The 12,434-nt window shown below is 43.8% G+C and overlaps 1 long non-coding RNA gene across 1 annotated transcript in view; it reads left to right on the top strand.

Moving 5' to 3' along the window:
* The window catches only part of LOC103348325 (uncharacterized), a 41,824-nt gene extending 33,365 nt beyond the window's left edge, over positions 1-8,459 (top strand). Inside the window, exon 2 of the long non-coding RNA XR_016216879.1 lies at positions 4,796-8,459. This is a non-coding gene — a long non-coding RNA (uncharacterized LOC103348325). The remainder of the gene's footprint in view (positions 1-4,795) is intronic.
* The last annotated feature ends 3,975 nt before the right edge of the window (positions 8,460-12,434 follow it).

Below are 12,434 nucleotides of genomic sequence, written 5' to 3'. Positions count from 1 at the left end.
GGACCTTGCCACTCACATGGGAAACCAGGACAGAGTTCAGGACTCTTGGTTTTGGTCTGGTCCTGTCCTGGCCATTGTGGCTATTTGGGTAGTTAATCAGTGGATGGAAGATCTTTCTAACTGCCTTTAAAACAAGTATTTTTTAAAAGAAAGGTTTACACATGTATACATTCATGACTACTAATTTTTGTAAAAAAGAAAAACAATGGGAATACAACAAACCTAAAGCCATAAAGATTACATTTAAAATTAAAATATCTCCCTTAAAATTAAAATCTCTCTCAAAATCAGACTGCAAGTCAAATATCCTCTGTGGACTTCAGAGTGTGGATTGATTCAGACCTGAATTTCCTGACTGGACCATCAACATGGCCTTCTACCTCATCTCCTTAACTCCAGTCTCTCCCTCTGACCCACTCTACTCCCTGAGCACGCCATCTCTGAGCTCAGAGGACTCAGCACTTATAGCACGTACACGTCAATCACACGTCATCTGTGATTGACATTTATTATCACAAATTCATACCTGCCACCATGTGCTCTTTGAGGACTTACACTCCTTGAAGGCTTGTCCTGCGCATTCCCACTGAGGTGCACAGTTACTTGTGTAAAGTCACTGTATCAAAAATGCACTCTACCTGCCATGGAAGTGTTGCTCTTGTCTTCTGACCACCATATGTTAAAACAGGATTCCAGGCTGGCGCCGCGGCTCAATAGGGTAATCCTCCGCCTAGCGGCGCCGGCACACCAGGTTCTATTCCCGGTTGGGGCACCGGATTCTGTCCCAGTTGCCCCTCTTCTAGGCCAGCTCTCTGCTGTGGCCCAGTAAGGCAGTGGAGGCTGGCCCAAGTGCTTGGGCCCTGCACCCCATGGGAGACCAGGAGAAGCACCTGGCTCCTGGCTTCGGATCAGCGCAGTGTGCCAGCTGTAGTGGCCATTGGAGGGTGAACCAATGGCAAAAGGAAGACCTTTCTCTCTGTCTCTCTCTCTCTCACTGTCCACTCTGCCTGCCAAAAGAATAAAAAAAAACAAAAAACAAAAAACAAAAAAAAACAGGATTCGGACATTACAAGTAATGAAATGAAGTAACATGAACGAACAAACAAAAACCAACCACAAACTGCTGAAGGACATCCTTCTTGAACATTAGAAAATCATTACTCATTATAAAAGACAGCCTGGAGTTTAAAAAAAAAAGAATAATTTCAGAAACTTTTTAATTTCAAAATAGTTTGATTCACAAAATAGAAATTGTGAAGCAGTACAAAGTGCCCATATACCCACACTCAGCCTCCCCATGAATACATTAATGCGATGTATATGCCATAATCAATAAGCCATGTCTAGCTTCCTGGTTTTTTAGAGTTAAGCAACAAGTCTGCAATATCATAAAGCTGTTAATAATAGTAAAGTAGTGCTCACATTTTACTCTTTTTAAATATGTCACAGAATTCAAATCACAAGTTGGATTCTCAATAATTCAAGTGTCCCACCTTGCACAATAAGGGTTTATCTGTTTTAAGATAAAAATCCCTCCAGACATGCATCCTCAAGTCCTCCATACTGCCATCCCTCCACTTACTCAGTGGGGGAGCTGGCTCTCCTGGAAATGACACAGTGATTGTCTTTGTCTTTAAAGATTTTTACATAGCCATTGCTGCCCCACTCTGGACCCCAGCTGTTCTTCACAAGCCAATGTTTAGTGATATTCCGATGTGTTCCTTCAAAGCCATAGCAGCCAACCAGCAGGATACCATGATCCAGAGCTTTGCTGCTACGGCCTGGATCGTAATCCATGCCTGATTTATAGAACTGAGCTTCCTCTATTATTAGCAGCTTGTAGAGTATATTTGTCACAATTAATAAACCACATCTCTATTTTTCCAAACTCTTTCCATTCCTTCCACTCCTCCCCACCTGTAATAGTCAACTTCTGTGCTCAGACTGAGGTATTTTATTATTTTTAAAAGACATTTACTTATTTGAAAGTCAGAGTTACAGAGATAGAGGCAGATAGAGAGAAAGAGATCTTCTATCCACTAGTTCACTCTCCAAATGGCTGCAGTGGCCAGGGCTGGGACAGGCTAGAGCCAGGAGCTCTTGCCAGGTGTCCCACGTGGGTGGCAGGGGCCCAATCACTTGGGCCATCTTCTGCTGCTTTTCAAGGCCATAAGCAAGGAGCTGGATCAGAGGTGGATCACTGGGGCCAACGCTGTGGCATACCAGGTAAAGCTACCGCCTGCAGTGCCGGCACCCCGTATGGGTGTTGGTTCGAGTCCCGGATGCTCCTCTTACAATGCAGCTCTCTGCTATGGCCTGGGAAAGCAGCAGAAGATGGCCCAAGGGCATCCCTGCGCCCGTGTGGGAGACCCGGAAGAAGCTCCTGAATCCTGGCTTCAGATCAGCGCAGCTCTGGCTGTTGCAGCCATCTGGGGAGTGAACAAGTGGATGGAAGACCTCTCTCTGCCTCTGCCTCTCTGTAACTCTCTGTCTTCTCACTAATAAATAAATCTTAAAAAAACAAAAATGAAGACGTGGGCTCTGCTCTGGCCATTGCTGTCATTTGGGGAGTGTACCAGTGGATAGAAGACCTCTCTCTCTTTCTCTCTCTCTCTCTCTGCCTCTGCTCTCTGTAATTCTGCCTTCCAAATAAATAAATCTTTTTTAAAAAAGTAAAGTTCACAAGGGTAAAACATTAATCTATACTGTCAAGGAATTATGTGTAATTTTATTATAGAAAAGACTACAGTGTAATATTTGGTTATAAAGTTTAAGGATGCATCCATTCGTAATTCAATAAATAATAAATGTTGGTTGAATATTTTCAATGGGAGAGGTGCTAAACTGGTGTGAAGTATGCCAAAGTCAGAAAGAACGGCCGTTTGCTTCTAAAGGACAGGCAAACAACCGTAATGCAGTAAGATGCTGTCTTTTTGCTGATGCATAGCGTGCTGATGGAGCAGAGAGAGAACCTAAAGTCTATTCAGAAGAGACAGTGAAGGCCTCACAGGTTTCCAGCTGACTGAGAACTAGAGGCAGAACAGGATTCTGTTTGGTGAGCAGCTGAGATAGAAGACTTATGGTAGAAACTTCAAGTACTCTTGCATGTTCGGTTCTGTGTCCTTCCCGGCACAAAGAGGACCATACTTCCTCAGTCTTGAGTGGTCTGGCAGAGCTATGTAACTAGTTCTGGTCAATGAACTAAGGATAGAAATGTCATTTTTTGGAACTGATGTTGTGGCACAGTGGGTAAAGCTGCTGCCTGTGAAGCTGGCAACCCATATGGGCACTAGTTTGAGTCCTGGCTGCTCCACTTCCCATCCAGCTCTCTGCTATGGCCTGGGATAGCAGTAGAGGATGGCCCAAGTCCTTGGGCCCCTGCACCCGTGTGGAAGATCCAGAAGAAGCTCCTGGCTCCTGGCTCCTGGCTTCAGATCAGCGCAGTTCTGGCCGTTGCAGCCAACTGGGGAGTAAACCATCGGATGGAAGACCTCTCTCTCTCTGCCTCTCATCTCTCTGTGTAACTCTGACTCTCAAGCAAAAAAAAAAAAAAAAAAAAAAGTTGATCATGTTCCAATAATATTCAAAGGAAGATTCCAGAAATAAACAATTCAGTACTTTTAAACTGGGTACCATTCTGAATAATGTGATGAAATCTCATGCTATTTTGGTTTATTCTACCCAGGATGTGACCTGTCCCTCTGTCCAGTGTAGCCACACTGTATATGCTACCTGTCCGTTAGTCACTTTGTCCACTCAGTTATCAGATCAAATGTTTTGATACCACAGTGCTTGTGCTTAAGTAATTCTTACAGAGTAGCCTAATGTTACGTCATTATGCTTGCTATTCTCCCTTCATTTCATCATGTGAGCATTGTATCATTTTACATCATCACAGGAAGAAGAAAGGTGAGTTTAGCACAATTAAATATTTTCAGAGAGACCACATTCACATAACTTTTATGACAATATATTGTTATAGTTATTCTATTATTTGTTGTTAATCTTGTTCTGTGCTTAGTTTATAAATTAAACTTTAGGATATGTACACATGTATAGGAAAAATATATAGGTAGGTTTTATGGCCCTTCATTTTACTGCTTTTTCACAAAGTGAAGGCATGTGGCAATCCTGCACAGAATAGGTCTACCAGTCCCATTTTCCCAATGGTTTGTGATCACTTCATGTCCCTGTGTCATGTCCCATTTAGGTAACTCTCAGATCATTTCAAGCTTTTTCATTTTATTATGCTGATCTGAGATTAGACTTCCCTACTGTAATTGTATTGGGGTGCCATGAACTGCATGCATAGAAGATGGTAAATTTCACAAGACACATGTCTTGCTTTAAATATTAAAGTTAAAAAGGGTTAAACTGGGGCTGGTGCTGTGGCGTAGAGGGTAAAGCCGTCGCCTGCAGTGCCAGCATCCCATATAGGTGCTGGCTCAAGTCCCAGCTGCTCCACTTTCAATCTAGCTCCCTGCTAATGGCCTGGGACAGCAGTGGAAGATGGCCCAAGTGCTTGGGCCCTTGCACCAATGTGGGAGACCCGAAAGAAGTTCCTGGCTCCTGACTTTGGATCAGCCCAGCTCCAGCCATTGCAGCCATTTGGGGAGGGAACCAGAGGATGGAATACCTCTCTTTCTTTCTCTGTCTCTGTCTCTCTCTCCCTCTCTCTCTGTAACTCTGCTTCTGAATTAAATAAGATAAATCTTTAAAATAAGGATTAAATTTAGTGAAGAAGTCATGTTGAAAGCTGATACAGACTAAAATCTATGCCTCTTGTTCCAAACAGCAAGCTTTCAATGCAAAGGAAAAGTTCTTCAAGAAATTAAAGATGCCATCCCAGTGAACACAGGAATGATAAGAAAGCATCATACTTATGAAAGCATACTGCTGATATGAAGAAAGTCTTAGTGGTCTAGACAGACAATCAGTCCAACCACAACATTCCTTAAAGTCAAAGCTGATTCCAGAGCAAGGCTTGGACTGTCCTTAGTTTCATGGGGGCTGAGACAGGTGGGGGTAGCTGCAGAAGAAAAGTCTGAAGTTAGCAGAGCTTGAATCATGAGGTTTAAGAAAAGATACCGTCTCACAACTTCAAAGTGCAAAGTGAAGCAGCAAGTGCTGATGTACCACAGGCAGCAGGTTATGCACAAGATCTTGCTAAGATCCCTGATGGCAGCGGTTGCTTTAAACAGATCTCAGTGTTGATGATACAGCCTTCTACTGGAAGAAGATGCCACCTAGGACTTTCATGGCTGGAGAGAAGTCAGACCTGGCTTGGAGGCTCCCAAGGACAGACTGACTCTCTTGTTAGGGGCTAAAGCAGTTGGTGACTTTAGCTTAAAGTCAATGTTCACCTACCATTACAGATGTCATAGAGTCCTTAAGAATTACAGTAACTCTATTCTTGTGCTATACAAATGGAACAACAGAGCCTGTATGACAGCACATTTACTTACAGAGGTGAGGAACCTTTTTACCAGCAGGGACCATTTGCGTATTTATAACATTAGTCGTCGGCCATATAAAATTATCAACTTGAAAATTAGCGTGCTTGGGGTCCAGCGCTGTGGCGTAGCGGGGAAGGCTGCCGCCTGCAGGGCTGGCATCCCACATAGGCACCGGTTGGATTCTCGGCTGCTCCACTTCCCATTCAGCTCTCTGCTATGGCCTGGGAAAGCAGTGGAGGGTGGCCCAAGCCCTTGAGATCCTGCACCCATGTCGGAGACCCGAAAGAGGCTCATGGCTCCTGGCTTCAGATTGGAACAGCTCCAGCCATTGTAGCCGACTAGGGAGTGAACCAGAGGATGGAGGACGCTCTCTCTCTTTCTCTCCCTCTCATTCTCTCTCTCTGTGTAATTCTGACTTTCAAGTAAATAAATAAATCTTTAAAATTAGCCTGCTACAGGCCAGCCCTCTGCTGTGGCCAGGGAGTGCAGTGGAGGATGGCCCAGGTGCTTGGGCCCTGCACCCCATGGGAGACCAGGAAAAGCACCTGACTCCTGGCTCCTGCCATCGGATCAGCGCAGTGCGCCGGCCGTAGCGCGCCGGCCGCGGCGGCCATTGGAGGGTGAACCAACGGCAAAAGGAAGACCTTTCTCTCTGTCTCTCTCTCTCACTGTCCACTCTGCCTGTTAAAAAAAAAAAAAAAAATTAGCCTGCTACAGATTTATTGAATTTTGAGTCACACCTGTGGTTGCTTTGGGAGACACAGTCCAAATGATTTCTCAGGCCTTATACATTCTGTGGGCTACACATCCCTCATCCCTGGTATACAACATGGTTGCCTGAATATTTTAACTCTACTGTTGGGACTTATTGCTGAGAAAAAAACCATTCCTTCCAAAATATTACTAGTCCTTGATAATGTACCTGGTTACTTAAGAATTGTTATAGATGTATAACAAGATTGATATTGTTTTCATGGTTGTTAATACAACACCCATTCTGTAGTCCACGGGTCAAAGAGTAAGTTTGACTTTCAATCTGATGATTAAAACCTTAATGAGGAGTTGCTTCTTATGAATGAGCAAAAAAGTGGTTTCTTGAAATGGAATCTACTGGTGTAGATGCTGCAAATATTGCTGAAATGACAACAAAGTATTTAGAACATTATATATATATTTAAAGAGCAGTGTCGAGGCCGGAACTGTGGTGCAGGTTAATCCTCTGCCTGTGGCACTGGCATCCCATACGGGCACTGGTTTGAGTCCCAGTTGCTCCTCTTCCAATCCAGCTTTCTGCTATGGCCTGGGAAAGCAGTAGAAGATGGCCCAAGTGCTTGGGTCCCTGCACCCACGTGGGAGACCTGGAAGAAGCTCCTGACTCCTTGGTTTGGATCAGCCCAGCTCTGGCTGTTGCAGCCATTTGGGGCATGAACCAGCAGAAAGAAGACCTCTCTCTGTCTCCTCTCCCTTTCACTGTCTGTAACTCTACCTCTCAAATAAATAAATAAAATCTTAGAAAAGAAAAGAACAGTGTCAGTTTAAGAGAACTGCCACGAATTTCCTTTTAATATTTATTTATTTGACTTATTTGAAAGGCAGAGAGACAGAGAAACAGACAGAGATCTCCCATCTGCTAGATCATCGTCCCTATAACAGCTGGGGCTGGGCCAGGCTGAAGCCGGAGCTGAGAACTCAATTTGGGTCTCCCAAGTAGGTATCAGGGACCCAAGTACTTGACCTGCTGTCTCCCAGTGTGTGCATTAGCAGGAAGCTGTAATAAGAGGTGGAGCCAGCACTTGAACCCAGGCGCTCTAATTTGGGAGGCAGGCATTCCAAGCAGCATCACAACTGCTGTGCTCACTGCTGACTCATATTTTGAAAGAAGTTCGACTCTGGATAAGATGCTATCAAACAGCATCACATGCTACAGAGAAATCCTTCATGAAGGGAAGAGTCAACCAATTCCACAAACTGCCACTCTCTTATTTTAAGACATTGTCGCAGCCACTTCAAGCTTCAACAATACTACTCTGATCAATCAACATCCATCACCATCAAAGCAAGACCCTCCACCAGCAAGATTACAACTCACTGAAGGCTCTGTGGATTGCCAGCATCCTAAATCAATAAAATATTTTCAAATTAAGACACACATGGTCTTACATATGCTGTAGACCTTGGTATAATTTAAATGTAACTTTACATGTTTTGAGAAATCAATTTGTGTCAGTTGCTTTATTGTGATGTTAACTCCACTGCAGTGGTCTGGAACCAGATCTGCAATGTCTCTGAGGTCTGCCTGTATAATAGACAGTCTACAATGCCTCATTTCAAAAAAATTGCCAAACATATGACACAGCAAGGAAGTGTGGGAGCAAAGTTTCACTGAACAAAGGTAAAGTTCAACAGTAAAGTAACTGTTTTAGTTATGCATCATTAGGGTTGAATGAGATGTAACATGTATTATAACAATACCTCAAATCAAAGTGGGGGTGGGACAGAGCTATGTAAGAATGCCCATCAACAGTAGACTGGAGAAAGAAATTATGGGACATGCACTCTATAGAATACTATACAGCAGTCAAAAACAATGAAATCTGGTCATCTGCAACAAAATAGAGGAATCTGGAAAACATCATGCTGAGTAAATTAAGCCAGTCCCAAAGGGACAAATATCATATGTTCTCCCTGATCGGCGACAACTAACCAAACACCAAAAAGGAAACCTGTTGAAGTGAAATGGACACTATGAGAAACAGTGACTTGATCAGCCCTTGTTCGATTGTTCATGCACAATTTAATACTTTATCCCTTTTAGTATTTTTTTTGTTCTGGTTAATACTATATATTGGTTGAACTCTGTAATTAACACACAATTATTCTTAGGTGTTTAAATTTAACTGAAAAGTGATCCCTGTTAAATATAAGAGTGGGAATAAGAGAGGGAAGAGATGTACAATTTGGGACATGCTCAATCGGACTTGTCCCAAATGGTGGAGTTAGAAATGTGCCAGGGGATTCCAATACACTCCCATCAAGGTGGCATGTACCAATGCCATCTCACTAGTCCAAGCGATCAATTTCAGTTCACAACTGATCATAATGATAGGTCTGAGAGTCAAAGGGATCACAAAACAAGACTAGTGTCTGCTAATACTAACTGATACAATCAGAAAGGGAGAGAACGATCCAACATGGGAAGCGGGATACACAGCAGACTCACAGAATGGCAGATGTCCTAAACAGCACTCTGGCCTCAGAATCAGCCCTTAAGGCATGCGGATCTGGCTGAAGAGCCCATGAGAGTATTTTAGGCATGGAAAGCCAAGACACTCTGGCAAAAAACAAACAAACAAAAAAACTTAAATGAAAGATCTCTGCGAGTGAGATCCCAGTGGGAAAGAACGGGTCATCAAAGAAGGAGGTACCTTTCTCTGAAGGGAGCCTTTCTCTGAAGGGAGGAGAGAACTTCCACTTTGACTAGGACCTTGTCTAACTAAGATTGGAGTCGGTGAACTCAAAAGGCTTCCTTAGCCTTGGCAACTCATGACTAGAGCCTAGGGTGATTACTGACGCCATAAACAGGAGTGTCAACTTGTTAAGTCAACAACAGGAGTCACTGTGCACTTACTCCTCATTAGGATCTCTGTCCTTAATGTGTTGTTCAATGTGAATTAATGCTATAACTAGTACTGAAACTATTTTTCACTTTATGTTCTGTGTGGGTGCAAACTGATGAAATCTTTACTTAATATACACTAAATCAATCTTCTGTATATAAAGATAATTGAAAATGAATCGATGTGAATGGAAGGGGAGAGGGAGCGGGAGAGGGGAGGGTTGTGGGTGGGAGGGAAGTTATGGGGGGGAAAGCCATTGTAATCCATAAATTGTACTTTGGAAATTTATATTTACTAAATAAAAGTTTTTAAAAAAAGAAAGCCACGGACCAATATTTCTTATAGAAATTGATATAAAATTCCTCTAAAAATACCAGCACACTGAATGCAGCAACACAGGAAGAATAATCTCAGGGCAGTGTTTGGTGCAGCAGTCAGGACACGGCTTGGGACACCCGTATCCGACAGTGGAGTGCCCAGGTCAGGTTCTGGCTCTGCTGGTCCTTCCAGCTTGCTGCTAAAAGGCACGCTGGGAGGCAGTAGGTGACGGCTCAAGCACTTGTCTTCCTGTCATCCCAGATACAGCTGTTGTGAGCATCTGGGGTAGTGAACCAGTAGATAAAAGACCTGTCTATCTGTTTCTTTCTCTGCCTATCTTTCAAATACAATGCAAACAAATATGCAAAAATTAAAAAAAATATAGACTATGACCCAGTGGGATGTAACCTAGAAATGTAAATTTGGGTTAATATCAGAATATAAATAAAATGTACAGATTTTAAAATTACATGGTAAACGCCATAGATTCAGAAAAAGCATTTGAAAAATAAATCCAAACCACTTTCATGATGAAAACATCCAAGGGTTTTCCTAGGAATTGAAAGAAACATCTTCAGTCTGATAAAGGACACCCACAAAAACTCACAGATACTGTCACACTTCATGAAGAAAGACTAGATGCTTCCCCGCAAGACCAGGAACAGAACAAGGATGTTCCTTCTCACCCCTTCTAGCCAGTATTGTACTAAGGTGCTAGCCAGGCCAATTAGGCAAGAGAAAGAAAGAAAAGGCATCCAGATTAGAGAGAAAGAAGCAAAACCACCTCTAACCGTGAATGGCATGATTTTGTATGTAGAAAATTCTAGGGGCCAGCGTTGTGGCGTAGTGGGTTAAGCTGCTCCTTGGAATGCTGGCTTCCCATATGGGTGCTGGTTCAAGACCCAGCTGCTCCACTTCTGATCCAGCTCCCTGCTAATGTGCCTGGGAAAGCAGCAGATCGAGGTCCAAGTGCCTGGGCCCTTGCACTCATGTGGGAGACCTGTATGAAGCTCCTGGCTCTGGTCTGGCCCAGCCATGGCCACTGCAGCCATCTGGGGGAGTAAACAAGAGATGGAAGACCTCTTTCTGTCTCTCTGTAATTCTGACTCTGAAAATAAATGAATAAATCTATAAAGCAAACAAAAAAATCAAAAGAAGAAAATCCTGGAGAATCCACTTAAAACTCTTGGAATTATAAATGAATTCAGCAAAGTTGCAGCACACAGAATCAATATATAAAATTCAGTTATATTTCTATACATTTCCAATGAGCAATTCAAAAGCAAATATAAGAAAATAATTCCTTTTACAATAGCACAAGAAAGAATAAAACACTTAGGAATAAGTTAACCAAAAAAGCTCAGGAGCTTGCATTGTTGGTGCAGTGGGTAAAGCTGCTGCCTGCAATGCCAGCATCCCATACTGGAACAGTTCAAGTCCTGGCTACTCCACTTCTTATCCACCTCCCTGCTAATGTACCTGGGAAAGCAGTGGAGGATGGCCCAAGTGCTCGGGCCCTGCCACCTGTGTGGGAGACCTGGAAGAAGCTCCTGGCTCCTGGCTTCAGCCTGGCTCAGCCCTGCCCATTGCCAGTGGATGGGAAACCTCTCTCTATATATCTCCCTCTCTGTAATTCTTTCAAATAAATAAAATAATTTTTTTAAAAAAGCTCAAAACTTGCCCTCTGAAAACAACAAACTATTGTTGAAATAAGTTAAATATCTAAATAACTGAAAACTCTAAAACATTGCTGAAAAAAATTAAAGCACAAAAATGGAGACATCTTGTGTCAAATATTAGAAGAATCAATATTAAAATGTCCATACTGGGCCGGCGCCGCGACTCAATAGGCTAATCCTCCGCCTTGCTGCACTGGCACACCGGGTTCTAGTCCCGGTTGGGGCGTCAGATTCTGTCCCGGTTGCCCCTCTTCCAGGCCAGCTCTCTGATGTGGCCCGGGAGTGCAGTGGAGGATGGCCCAAGTCCTTGGACCCTGCAGACCATGGGAGACCAGGATAAGCACCTGGCTCCTGGCTCAGATCAGTGCGGCGTGCCGGCCACAGCGCGCCCGCCGCAGCGGCCATTGGAGGGTGAACCAACGGTAAAGGAAGACCTTTCTCTCTGTCTCTCTCTTTCTCTCACTGTCCACTCTGCCTGTAGAATAAATAAATAAATAAATAAAATGTCCATACTCAGCCAAGCCATCTACACATTCAGTACAATCCTTATCCAAATCCCAATGACATTCTTCACAGGAGTAGAAAAAATGCTACTACCCTGAGGCAGGCATTAGCTGCAGTGGGTTGAAGCAACCGCTTGAGACGTCCACATCCCATAGTGCAGTCTTGGGTTCAAGTCCCTGATCCACTCTCCGTTGCAGCTTCCTACTCTGTTCTGGCTGGCAGCAGGTGACGGTTAAGTAGCTGGATCCATCCCAGTGTGGGAGACTAGACTGAGTTGTTGTTGTTGTTGTTTTTTTTTTTTTTTTTTAAGATTTACCCATTTATTTGAAAGTCAGAGTTACACTTAGAGAGAAGGAAAGGCAGAGAGAGAGAGGGGTCCTCCATCCACTGGTTCACTTCCCAATTGACCACACGGTGGAAGCTGTGCCAATCCGAAGCCAGGAGCCAGGCGCTTCCTCCAGGTCTCCCATGTGGCTCTAGGGGCCCATGCACTTGGGCCATCTTCTACTGCTTTCCCAGGCCATAGCAGAGAGCTGGTTTGGAAGTAGAGCAGCTGGGACTTAAACTGGCACCCACATGGGATGCCAGCACTGCAGGTGGTGGCCTTAATTGCTAAGCCACAGTGCCAGCCCCCAGATTTGAGTTTTGACTTCCTGAATTTGGCTTGGCTCAGCCTTAACTCTTGTTGGTACTTGGGAAGTAAACCAGGGAATGGGAAATCTCTGTCTGTCTCAGCCTTTTAAAGAAGTAAATAAATACATTTTTAAAAAGCACTAAGCAGCCAGCGCCGCGGCTCAATAGGCTAATCCACCTTGCGGTGACAGCACACCGGGTTCTGGTTCCGGTCAGGGCGCCGGATT

This window comes from Oryctolagus cuniculus, chromosome 11 (assembly GCF_051225735.1).
Source record: "Oryctolagus cuniculus isolate XC-2025 breed Fujian yellow rabbit chromosome 11, ASM5122573v1, whole genome shotgun sequence".
Classification (NCBI taxonomy): Eukaryota; Metazoa; Chordata; class Mammalia; order Lagomorpha; family Leporidae; genus Oryctolagus; species Oryctolagus cuniculus.
Note: the sequence above shows the minus strand (reverse complement) of the source record. Positions and strands in the feature narration are given on the sequence as shown.